The sequence below is a fragment of the Lissotriton helveticus genome, chromosome 8 (genome assembly GCF_964261635.1).
Source record: "Lissotriton helveticus chromosome 8, aLisHel1.1, whole genome shotgun sequence".
Classification (NCBI taxonomy): Eukaryota; Metazoa; Chordata; class Amphibia; order Caudata; family Salamandridae; genus Lissotriton; species Lissotriton helveticus.
The window spans coordinates 1,585,966,277-1,585,980,149 of record NC_136069.1 but is presented as its reverse complement, the minus strand read 5'-3'; positions in this window follow the sequence as shown (position 1 = coordinate 1,585,980,149).

Sequence of the window (13,873 nt, the reverse complement as noted above, 5' to 3'; positions counted from 1 at the left end):
GCGATAATTATCGCAAAGCGTGCTAGGAGCTCTTTCAAATATTGCCGGCTATCACTGCATTTCATCACCGAGATATTGCGTTATTATCAACGCTTATCTTCAAGGCGATAAATAATGCAGCGATAGCGGCGAAATGCAGGATTATCGATAGAAATCCAGCGATAACACTGCAGCGATAGGGAATTCATTGTTGATACCCCGTGGTGATTGTAGCCTGACAATCCACCTCCCTTTATACATATAGCTAAGTCTGAAATTTAGCAGATGTTAGCTTATGGCGATAACCGCTGTTAGCACAGCTTTTTATATTGTTATGGGTGTCGGGGTCCGGCTTGTAAATAATGCGATGTGCAGTTAGCGACTTTTTCACTGTTGTTTTCTGAGGGAACGCCTTCTTTGCATCTCATTAGAGATGCGATATGAGGCTTTAGTGAAACGGCGGCTGACACAAGGAAACACGCGCTGATGCCTATTAGCGCGTCCTAGCTAATACTGAGGTAATTCAATCGCCGCTTTTCAGCTGAAAACAGGCGTTAAAGCGGCGATGTTGGCCTTGATAATATGCCCCTTTGTGTTTATCTTGTCACATTTGCTGTGCATTCAAAGACATAGGTCAAATAATGTTCCTGTATATCTTCTGGTAAACTGCTGCCTATTTGGAAACTGGTGTTTACTTTTATTTCTCGGACTACAAAGTGAGACGATTTTGCAGAAGTATCCTAGGTGACAAACTAGCTGGGGCACAGAAAGCAAAAGGAAAAGCAGTAAGATGTCAGTTTTTTTCTATCATACATCATTTAAATACATGTAAATTCAATATACCCATATTTCAAAATGTATTAGTAATTTGTAAAGAACACATGAAGCACATTTTTTTGTATTTTGAAGGATGAGATTTAATTATTTTTAAAACAAATCAAGACACTTTACTTGGTGATTTAAAAATGATATATTTGCTGAACCCTGATTTTCACACATTATTAATTATGTGCTATATAGTTTTAGCAGGAAAACTGCATATAAATGCAAATTTTGTGGCGAGTTCAATGAAAAGTGTGCTGTCTGAAAATGACTTTACACTACCATACCAGTGCTCCAAAATGCACCACCGGATGCATACAATACTAATACCACTGTTCTACTGAATAGGTGTTGCACGTTTGCTACACTTGTTTTTCTGCTATGCTTGGATTTTTTACAATACCTATGACTCAGAAAATTGTTCCAGCACTACTGTCTGGCGCAGTTTCTTTTGGTCTCTTCTAAGGCTAATAGAACCTTAAGGAAAGTACCTAGGGGCCAAGACTCACTCCAGCAAGGGCACCATCAGGGCTCACTCTAATTCCAGTTGTTACTCGTCAGCTAGGTATTTCAGGAACAAGACCTCTTGCGGCCTGTTATAGCCACATAGGAGGTCAGCCAGTTGATTCATGGAGTCCACTTCTTAGCACTGGGTAAAAGTGGTCTAGTCTCTGCTCAGGTCTCAAACAGCATGTCAAATCCTCTTCTGATTTTCCGCAGGTCCAGAGAGTTTTCTCCTGAGCAGCAGCTAAAGTGCCAGCTTTGTAGGTTTCAGTAGCCAGGGGGAGGGGTGACTCCTGGGCACCCGTTAACTGATGAGAATAAGTTCCCAGGAGCGGTCTACCCCTCCTTTGCAGCACATCCTGTTTGCCTTACTGCAAACTGTCACACTGCACTATTCTGAGGCAAATCAAACATGGCAGAATTGTTCTGCTCCTGAAGGGAACTTGTGTGCCAGACAAGGGTGTAATTAGGGAAATGAGCAGTTGCCTCCTCTTCAGCCACTACAAAATAGTTTTGGGACGAGCTCTTCCTCCCACTGGCCTAAGCCATTATTCCTGCGAGAGCAGTTTTCATTCCTCAATAAGGGGAATCAAAGACAGAGTCATCTGCCACCAGGCTAAAGCTAATTAGTCGATTGGAGATCCAGGTAGGAAAAGTGTGTTAGTAAAGTCTAACTTTTTAAATGTCAAATTTCCTAAATATTCATTATAAATCCAACTTCACTATTGAATTGGATTTTTAATAAACATAAACAATAGTACAGTGTCTCAGTAGAGTACAGGTTTGATTTTATTCTGAACTCTATCTTATCTCATAGGACAGCCCTTTACAGTGAAAGTAGCTTTTGGGAGGTAGTCACTGTAGGTACATGCCAACATTAAATTCTTGAATGCACCACTATTAAATACTAAAAAAACATGCAAAAACAACAGTTGATGGACGGAATGCAGAACAATGTCATACATTCATCCCAGTACAGAGATCTGGGCCTAAATCCATTGTTTGTTTGCTCTCCACATCACCCCAGTTCAGGCATGGCCATATGCAAATCAGCCTTGACCCTGTGCCTCATGGGAACAGTCCAGCCCAAACTGCCAAGCCATGTCTTCCCTGGACCGGAATCAAGCATCCTAGGACCGGTTTCTGGCTATCAGCCATCATCAGCCAGGATAGCTTGACCCCAGTGGTACTAGGCACCCTCCCCAGGGGGCTAGAAGGTGAAAATGTGGCACCATGGATAAAGATATCGCTGCAGCCGAGTCAATCTGGGCAGGAGTGCAGGTCCATCACCATGCAGGGGACATTTCGATCCCGAAAGAAGGCCCTCCCAGACCCGCCTACCAAAACCAAGTTCTAACCTGCTGAGGTTGAATTGTCAGATCGACGAAACTGGTGGGAAAGCCCATCTGCATTCCTGTGGCTCAATCTGGCTTCAGGCTTCACTACAAAAACTAACTCCATACAGAGAAATAGACCATCTCATCAACGTAAGATTCTCTATGTCATAGCCATCAACCACGTCAATGGCATAGGGTCCATTTTGACTACAAACTTTGTGCCAAACATGTAGAGTGGAACTAGCACAAGGCCAAAATGATGTCCAAGCACCCCTTTGAAATAGCTACCCAGTTCTGTTCCCAGAGTAGTAATCTCAGACTAATAAAGGTTACCAGAAGCTCTTTGCCTTTGTCATCCAGTTGAGCTCACACTGCTCTAATTCCATTCTCAGAGGCATAAGTCTGTACAATGAAATGCTGACTGTAGTCAGGTGCTTTAAGTGCAGGTGTATTGCATAGTGCCCTCTTCACTTCCCCAAATGCCTTTTGAGAATCCCCAGTTCACCTTTCTGAGTTGCTCCATGGAAGTCAAACCAGTCAATTGGGCAACTATATTTTCATAGTTCGCCACAAAGGTCCTGTAAAATCCCAGTGAGTCCTAGACAAGCCCTCACCACAGTCTGAGTAGTAGGCACCTCCGACTCAATCACAGACTGGATCTTGGCATCCAACAGGCAAATCTTCCCATTACCCACCCCATGCCCAAGGCAGACCACAGAGGACTTCCCTACCTGACACTTGGCTGCCTTGATAGTCCTTTTCACCTCCTGTATCCAGCAAACATCTGTTCAAGGGTGAGGGAGAGCTGTTGGGGTGGCCTTAATTCTTTTTCCTGTGAACAGAGGAATATGGGAAAGGTTTGGCAATAGCTTTTGGCTATAAAGTAAAAGAAGGACACCTACAGGATGTATGATGTTACAACGCGATCAAAATGATCGCGGTACATCACAACGCATCTTTTACAACGCAAGTTGTTACCACGACGTGCGCTGTAGGGTGCTGGACTTAGGAATAGTAAGATTTACTATTCCAACTCCAGCCTACGTACAGTAGGGAAGGTGTTGGAATAGTAAATCTACTATTCCTTAGTCTAGAGCGCCCTCCAGCGCAAGTAGTGGTAACGACTTGCATTGTAAAAGACGCGTCGTAATGGCACCACCGTGTTTTGACCCCGTTGTGAAGGATGTTTACTCATACGGATGGGCTGAAGTGGTGCTTATCATTCCTTCCCTGCCAATGTGGGCTACTCCATGATACAACCTGGAAAGAAAGGGGACAAGAAATGCTGTTGTCACCACACGCCCAGCGTTGTCTCGCAACGCCATGTGCTCTGGGTCTTTTTTACATTGCTGCTTGGCCCAGGATGGTTTTAATTCTCAAAGACTAGATTCTGCAATTGAGACAAATCTTTTCACAATGGTACAGGAAACAGATCAGATCTTATAACCTAAATGGCTGCATCAAGTTCAAGTAACCTCTTTGCATCCAGAGGAGCCCAAAGCCATGTGCCACTCCAAAAGCAAACTTTGAGCCTGTGTATACAATACCAGTCTTTTCTTTAGCTAGGATACAGGCTTGAGTGAGCTCGATGGGCTCTGTCAGTTGATTTCACAATGGATTATTGGCGGCTTTCCACAATTTGGTATACAGTGCAAACAGCAAACCAGGGATGCTGTTAGACATTCCTTAAAATGTGTATTTGATTTTCACTCATACTTTAGCCAGTTTGCCTGGTTAAGTGCTGTGCCATTCTCTTTGCCACATCCTCTGGTGAAACATCTCCCTTACCTCTGGCTCCTAAACTCATTGTTTGGAGCACAGTCCAGCACTCCCCTTCTTTCTTTTTGTTGAGGCGTTTCCTAAATTCCAACTAATGTTTAAAGCAAAAAGGCAGGCAGCACAATTGTCTTTAACTGATCAGGGCTAATATATATTAACCAGAGGTTAAAGTGACGTTATAGCTAGATGAAACTGTCAGTAACAATGCAGCATTTTAAACTTAAAGCAACAGATACATTTATGAGTTATAGTTATCAGAGATAACTATAATTTGCACCTCCACTATGCACTGCTTATGACCTCACATATTACATCATCCATGATGTGTTCTGTGACATCATTTATGCCATCACTGATGACATCATCCAATGAGTGTGTCAGTTTGTTTTATGCTTTGCATAGTGGCAGGTAAGTATCATCGTACTTCCCTACCTAATATTGTACAACCTTTTTGCTGCTACCGGGTGTAAGTGTACAGAATGTATATGCTCCTAATGAGTCATAGGTGTGTAGGTATTGAGCACTTTATGAATGTTTGTGTTCAGGACTAACACTGTATGCAGGTTAAAGTTCATGAATTGCACACAAGTTGTTTGGTGTTGAATACAAAGTTTGTAACAGTGCAATGATTGTATGTAGTAAATATTAAATAATGTAAGCACCCTTGAGAATCATCTCGCATTATCATTTCTATATAGGACAAATTACTATATGCACCAGGTACTCACCCATGTCCATGTGCTTAATACGCCTCTAAATTGTATCTAGCTATAATGTTCACTAGAGAGTATAATGTTGGTAGTATGACCTTCAGGACCTTCACGCCTTGGGTGTTTACAGTGAGTCGTCCTTCTTTGAAGAAATTTTGTATAGAGTGAACACCGTTCTTAGCAGATACTGTTTAATAATCTGTGGTATATTCCTCATTAGAGTTTGGAAACATGCAAACAGAGTCCTACAGGGTAAACTGTCTGCATAGGGTACACACTACTTATAGTACCCGGTTTTCTACTCATGTCCGCTTCATTTGTCACTAAATGATCGTTAACTGTGAAGGGTTTGATACAGGCTAAAGACTGTCAATAGCAGGACATTTCTTAGGTAACAGGGCTTGAGTGCCTGGGGGAAGTTAGGTTTCTCTGAACAGTAGTATACAGATTGTACACCATGTGCAGTAGGGGTTACCCATCTATTTGTGGTTGATCGCCAAATGAGATCAGTTACCTATGAAGTGTATGGTATAGGCTCAGTGTTGCATATACCAGAAGCTTCCTTCACCTATGTATGATGGCATCAATTATGCTTTACATTATCCTAGGATGTCTGGTACTTACTTTCATACCTCTAATGCCATAGCCCTTTTTAGAGTAACGTGTACATAAGGATGATGTAGTCTGTGATGTCCTCAACAATGTCAATTGAGATGTTATCAGTGATATAAAAAATTATGTCAGAGAACATGTCATGAGTGATGTAATATGTGAGGTAATAAGCAGTGCAAGTAATAGTTAGCTATGGTAACTATAACTGATGAATTTCTGTGTTTTTTAAGCTTACAATGTTACGTTCTCAATGACATTTCAGCTTATTAAAACATCACTTTAATCTTTGAGTTTTGCAGTGAATTTCTAAGTTTTTTTAAAATGCAAAGTTGGATATAATGACAATTCCTAACTATAACGTCCCTATAACCTTAATTTTTTTTCAAGTGAATTTCCTTGTTTTTTTTTCTTTTGGGTTGAAACATATTTACATTGTACAACTAATTATAACGTATCTTCAACCTTTAGGTCTTTCCAGTGAATTTGTTTTTCTCCCTACTGAATAGAAACATAATTGTCAGTTAGTTTGAATGTAATCATTGCTTTTAAAAACAACTATAATGTATGTCTCTGTCCCTGAGTCTGTGTGGAGTTGTTTGGCTGTGTGTGGCTGTTTGTATATGAGATATGATATTGTGTGGTTTAGTGCGTTACTGTCTGTCTATGTTGTGAAGGTGACTGTGAGTCTCTGTGTGTGCGGGAGTGTATGTTATGTGGGTGAATATGCGTGTGAAGGTTATGTACTTGTCTCGGTGTATGTGAGTATGAGGTGTTGTGTGTATTTGTGTGTGTGAGAGACTGTGTGTGTATGAGATTGTGTTGCTGCATGTGTCTGTGCATGTGGGTAATGTGAGAGTGAGGGTTAGTCTATGTGTGTTGGGGTGCTTCTGTGGGTGAATATGTATTGTGTACATGTGGCTCGATGTGTTTGAATGTTTGGGGTTGCTTGGCTGTGTGTGTGACTGTGTATAGAGGATTGTGAGGGTGGGTGTGACTCTGTATGTGGGGGATGGTAGTTTGTGGGGGTGATAGTGATTTTTAGTGAGTGAGTGATGGTGTTCTGTGTGTGTAGCATTGTGTGGGTGCATGTGTATGTGTCACTATGTGGTGCTGCATCTGTGAGTGTGTGGGGGTGCTGTGTGGGTATCTTTGTGTGTCATTGTGTGGGTATATGTGTGTGTGAGTTTGGTTGTGTGCCTTTGAATGTCTGTGTGTGTGTGTGTGTGACTATGTGCTTGTGGAGTTGTCTAAATGTGTCTGTGAATTCTTGAAGTTGTGTTGGTGTGCATATGACTATGTAAGGGATGATGAGGGTGTGTATGTCTCTATGTGTACCTTCTGGAAGTGACATGCACAGGACTCTTATAATTGTGTACCAGGGATTGATGTGCTGAACCATTGGTCAGCCGCGGTTTGGAGTTTTTTTTGTACTGTTGTATGGGTGTGCTTTTGTATATCTGTGATTGTGTGGGTGTGTATATGTGTGTATGTGCTTGTGTGGGGGTGTGTCTTTGAGTGTCTGGAGCTATATGTGTGTCTCATTGTGTGGGTGTAAGTATGTGTGTGTGGGGGGTGGAGTGGGTGAGTATATTTGTGGTGATTGTTTGAGTTTGTGGGATTGTGTGGCTGTGTTGATGACTATGAATGTTTTAGATTGGGCGGTTGTGTGAGAGTGTGTGTTTCTTTAAAAAACACCCACACAGTTGTATCTGCATGTGAGAGTGTGTGGAGGTTTCTGTACATGTGTGTGTGTGTGTGTGTGTGTGTGTGAGTGTACGAGGTTGTGAGGTTATATTGGATTGAGCGGGGTGGTGCCTCTGTGTGGGGGTGGTGCCTCTGTGTGTATGGGGCTGGTTGCATATTCCAGTGTATGGGGAGTTAAATATATGTGTGGGATTGTGTCTATGTATGACTGGGGATGTTGCGCAGGTATCTGTGTGTATCATTGTGTGGTTGTATATGTGTCTGTGTGAGGTTTTGTGGTTGAGTGTGTGTGTCAGGGCTTGTGTACATGTCTTTCTGTGAGTGTATGTGTGTCTGCGTGTGTCTTTTTAAAAAGAATCGTCGTATGGATTCGTAGATCCATGGAGAACTCTGAGTGGGCCATGCTGATTGCCATGATGGCTCTGTGGATCCACATATTAACAAAAAAATAATTTCTTTAATAGTTTCTACTGCAGAGAGGGTCCCTTCCCAACAACCTACACAGATACAGGGGGTTAGGGTACCTTTACACTGCCCTCTCCCACCTTAATTTTAAAGTTTTTTTAAGGACTTGGGGAGTTCCCTAGACCAAAGGTGTCGGCCACAACTTGCTGTTCAAGTTGCAGATAGCCAATCACAATGCAAGCTGTGGCTTGCGGATTCGCAGATCCATCACGAAGGATCCGTGAAAGATCCGCAGCGTGAAACATGCACATTGTTAGCCCATTAATTTCTCAAAAACTATAAAAGATTTACACCAAATCACAAAAAGCAATCTTCCTGGAGCAAATTAGCATTCTGCCAAATTTGATGTAAATACGTTCAACAGTTTGGGCTGTAGCTGTCTCTTAAGTTCCTATGGAAAAACGAAGGGGCAAACCACATTTTGGGACCCACCTTTTCCTTGCTGCCGCTTGGTGGATCCCCCAAATCGCCACATGCTGTGTCCCAGGGAGACCAGACCCGGGGCACAGCATTTTCCCTGTCTGCACTAGCACGGGCAGGGAAACATGTGCTTGCTCCCACTTGGCAGAAGCATTTTTAAAACTCATGGCAAATGGGAGCAAACAGAATGTTTGCTCCAAGTGGGTGGGAGCTTTAGAAATGTTCCCTTCGACTGGGAGAAGACTTTAGAGCTATTTCTCTGCCCACAATGATGAGGGCAGGAAAACCGATATGTTTATGCTTTGGCCACAATGGATGGGGTCCCCATGGCCTGAAAGCCAACCATATGCTGTTCACAGCAAAAGCTGTGTATGGTGTGGGGTTGGCAGCCTGCTAGAGGCTTGGCAGCAGGTCAAGCCTTGTCAATAACCCTCCGCTGCACTTTGCCAAAGGCTGTGCATTGCGTGGGGTTGGATGCCTGTGGGGGGTTTGAAGCAGGGCCTGCCTGGAACACAGGCCCTGTGGTTAACCCTATGCGATACGCAAGCAAAGGCCATGTGCTGCGTGGGGATGGCTGCCTGCGGGGAGTTGAATGCAAGGCCCTGTCTGCAAGCCAGGCCCTGTGTTCAACCCCAAGCCATAGGTTGAAAGGCTGTGAACAGCGTGGGGTTGGCTGCCTGCGGGGGAGGGCAGGCCCTGTTGCAACCCCCTGCTGTGTACATCCGAATGCTGTGCGTAGCCTGGGGTTGGTTGCTTGTGGGTGGTTTGTCGCAGGGTCTCTGATTGTTAATGTGAACTAGGCTACCCATGAAGTCTATGGTATAGGGTCGATGACACACATAACACATGCTTGCTAAGGTCAAGGGAGTAGTATCTGTGATGGCATTAATTATGCTTTGTATAATTCTGAGGTATTTCATACTTACTTTCATGTCTATTGCCATACTAGTTTATAGAGTAGTGTGTACAAAAGAAACTTTGATGATGTCATCATTGATGCTATCAGTTATGTCATCAATGATTTGAAAAGGTGAAAGATAGACTAGAATGATGGAAATGTATTTACAAATTATGAGCGGAAAGTTAAAGGGGAGACGGGCAAGGAAGAATGAGGGGAAGCAGCAAGGAGGAAAATAGTTTCATTTGTATGTGGACTTGAAAGATTTCTTCTTATTATCTTTGTGTCGTTCCTAATGCTGAATTCCCTCTTATTACTTTTATCCATCCTTTCTCAATATTGTTTATATGATGTTCAGACACTCATTTCTAAAATTCAGGAGGTATGAGATTGTTCTGTGATTTTGGAATATATGATCAAACAGCCAATATTTTGTCCAGTGACATATTTGGAATAATCAAGGTGGTGAGATTGACATCAGGTTTTGCCCCTTTAGCTCTCCCCAACTTGTACCTCAACATTTGGATGTCAAACAACACACAACACAATTGGTTTTGCACATGTTTTTTAGGTAATAGCACTTTGGTCCTTAAATTGAGGAGCTAGTAAAGAAGATTTTGGAGGAAAGCATGTTGGTGCTTCCTTTTCAAAAGCCAATCAATATTTTCTGCGTCTTTCCACCCTTATCAATTTACGCTCTTTGTACTACTTACCAGCCCATTTGTTAATGTTCACAGGGAAGAGGTTGTTCCAATACAAGATGAGCTCTATTCATGGAAAGTCTCAGCTGCGCAACTATGACTATGTTTCAGTTTTGTCAAAGACTGAAGTGTTTCTGTGGATCACCACATTTCCCACTGGGACTTTGCTTGGATTGATTCAGTAACAAACAAATGGACTTACATAGTACTCTGCAGTGGAACTGGATCGTGATTACACTCCCATTGGGCTCGTGGAAGGGTGGTGTTGATTCTGGGCCCTATAAATGTGATGAAAAAGAGGTCTCTCAAAATGATGGTCTTGCTAAATGTGAATAAAGTGTACCCAAACTGTCCAGGTTCTGGCATAAAATATTAATTCACAGTAATGACGTTTGTGGTCTCCCTTGCTCTAAGAATTGCTGCAAAGCTATTGGCTCTGTTGGCAGGAATATTGCGTGGAACTTAGATGTATATGTATCTATACTTTTGGTTAATTCTTGCTTCTCCAAGAATGCTTCCATCTTGTTGCAAGGCTTTGAAAAGAATATGGCTTCTAAATCAACTCAGGGAAAACTCACCTGGTACATAGTCAACAGTTAGAGTTCATTAGAGTTCATAGGGATACTGCTCTGTATCAACAAAGAGCAAGTTATACTTCTGGATGGGACAACAAAGCCAAACTCTCATCAATCTATCATCCCCAGCTCCCCAGTAAAGAATCATGCTTCCTCCTATCAGCTTCTTCTGGTGCAAAAAGACATGACGACTGTGCCAAGGTACTCTCTAGGTGTCTTCTGTATCTCAAGCTATTGGTATGTGTTTAATGTTGCACAAGAGCATGTCAACCTACATGCCTATCACCTTTCTGTCCACCTTCCCAGTTTTCTAGAGAAAGTAATCATTTCTAAATTCCAGAAAAGTCTTGATTGTCATCATCTGTTTCACTTCTCATAGTCTAATTTTGGTCACTAGCATCAACTTTTCTGGGTGAGGTTATCATTCATTATCATACATGCTAATATTTCTGCACTTGTTTGCAGAATATGATATAGTAGAACATTAGATTCTGCTGAAAGTTGTGGGAAAACTGGTAAAGGTCTCACTCATATCTTCGTACCTGAGAAAATCTTTGTTAGGTCCAAGGGAGACTTTAATGTGCACAAAACAAATCACCTTCCCAGGTATTTTTTGGAAACTGTATTTCCTCAAACAAAGTCAAAAACCTGGGGGACATAACATATAGAGCTGTCATAAAACATATTAGTGCGGTGAGTGTGAATGTGGCAAAAGGTGTTTTCTTTCAACAACACAAACTGAGAATAATTGGACAATATCGGCTAAGGAAATTGAGACATGGTGGTATGGGTTTTTACAAATGCCTACATGCAAAATGGCAAATCTTTACATTCTGGACTTCTGGATGCCCCTCAAATTCTTATGCAAAGAACCCATATTTTTCTTTAATCAGGTAGAAGGATTCTAATGTATGTATCAGATGCAAACTATGATACATAGTTCATAGAGTTCTGTTCAAAGACACTTGTATCGTAGGAACAAAATCCATAGATGCCTACCTTTAGGCAAGCAAAGATGTAACACCTAGTGAGACAGATATGAGATTTGCAGACGAAGGTTATGAAGAGGTCTGATGTTAGTTTATTTATGGAACACACAGAAAGCAAGTGTAGGATCAAACAGGATGATATTGAAAACAGGTGGTGTATAAATAATTTTCATCTGATGAGGGTTCTGAAGTTAGTTATGAGGGCCGGCAGTGCTGCTTAACTCACTGTGTGGTTCAGATGTGCAGAGGCAATGTGTCAGCCCACTCATGATTGGTGTCCTGCTGTCAGTGAAGATCAGAAGTTGCTGCATAGTGCTGGTGCTATTTGGACTGAAGCAGCACTTGGATGGGAGAGGTGTGCGCGCTTACTAGAGGTGAACTTCAGTTGCCAGCAGGATGAACTTTTACTGTTCGTCATTTTTAGGCAATCGTGCTGCAATGCAGGCAGGCCTTTCGACTTGAATATGCAATTTCCTTTTCAAGAGACCCATTGCTCATCAAGATTTGTTATATAAACTATTGGACCACAGAAAATGTCCTAAAAGTGTATTGGTGATGAAAAAAAAACTTTTAACTTGAACGAATTGTGAACTGGTGAAACTGGGATGTAATTTAATAAGACAAATCAATACAAGGCAACAAGACCTGAGCATTTAAAGCAATAACAGTTGTGTGTGTGTTTAAAGAAAAAAAACAAGTGCTACAACTCAGTTATATTTAGGAAAACGTTTTTGTTCCTTTACAAACCAAGCTGCGTACAGAGGTGCGTGACTCATAGTAATTTTAAAATGGTGTATAAATCATAATTTGAAGATATAACTTTCAAATTTTTTATGTTTGTGTAGTTTAAGTTGGGTTTGTTTAGAAATAATAAATAAAGTATTTCTAACTATAAATTATCCTTTATCTTTGTTTTTTCACAGCATGTCAATGGTTTTTATTTTTTAATAAAAATATGTTTGAAATCATAATCTGGAGTGTCATACATTGGAGTATTGTTAAGTAGAGTGTCAAACTGTACAGTGAAAGAGAGTGTCATAGAGCCAAGTGTCATAGAGAGAAGTATTGTAGTGTGGAATAGAGTGGAATAGAGTGGAGTGCAGCACAGGGGAGTGACGTAGTGTATAGTGGAGTAAAGGTTATGCCCTGGAGTTGCATCGTGTGTTGTATAATGCAGAGGAGTATCATAGAGTGGATCAGCATGCGGTACAGTTTAGTGATGTGTCGAATAGTAGAGATGAGTGTTGTAGGTGGAGTGTTGCCAACTGGAATGTATTGTAATGGAGTGTGCTGGACTGAAGTGCTGTTGAGTAGAGTGTTGTAGAGTGGCATAGAGTGTAGTGCAATGTTGTTGTGAGTAGTGACATTGAGTGGAGTTCAGTAGAGTAGAGTATCATACAGTTCAGTGTTGTTGAGTGCCCTGTCATACAGTAGACTGGCAGAGATTCTTGTACGGTGAAGTGTTTTGCAGTGAAGAGTCATCATTGATGAGAACATAGTGCATGGTAGAGTGGTGTTTTATAGTTAGTGTTGGGTGGTTAGCGAGCTGAAAAGAGTGTGTATGAAGGGTACTACTTATGATGATTTAATTTGTAAATCAAAGTTATAGCTATAACTTTAGAATTTCAAATGTTTGCGTAGTTTGAGTCTGCCTTGTACTGGGACCAAATAGTTTTCCTAACTATAACTGATCTTTAACCTTTTTTTTTTCTTTAAATATCAATGTTTTTTTAAAGCTTTCAATAAAAATGTGTTTCAAATCGTAGAGTGCATGGTTGGTGCATGGAGTGTCGTAATGTGGAGTGTCATACAGCACATTGGAGGAGACTGTTGTCCAGTGTAGTGTTGTACAGTGGAGTGGAGTAGCGCATAGTGAAGTACAGTGTCATAGAGTTTCGTAGAATAGAGACGTGTAGAGTGCATTAGAGTAGAGTAGCGTAGCATGAGGTCTAGTAAAGTGTCATAAATTGGAGTGATGTGTCGCACAGTACAGTGGAGTGGTGTGTTGTAAAGTACTGGAAAGTCCCGTAGAGTGTTGTACAGTGGAATACAGTTTTAAAGTGGAGTATACGAGGATGAAGTGGAGTACAGTGTCGTAGACTGGCATACAGTGTAGTCGAGTTTTGTACAGTGGTGCAGCAAAGAGTGGAGGAGAGCGGAGCGGTGTAGAGAGGAACGTCAAAAAGTGGCATCCAATGCAGTAAAGTATCGTATAGTGGAGTAGAGTGAAGTGTAGTCAATTGCAGTCATGCAGGATAGAGTGGATTAAAGTGTCATAGAGTGAAGTGTTATGTTCTAGAGTAAAGTGGAGTGGAGTAGAGTGGCCTGGCGAGCACACAGTGTAGTAAAGTATCATAGGGTGGAGTGTTCTGGTGCAC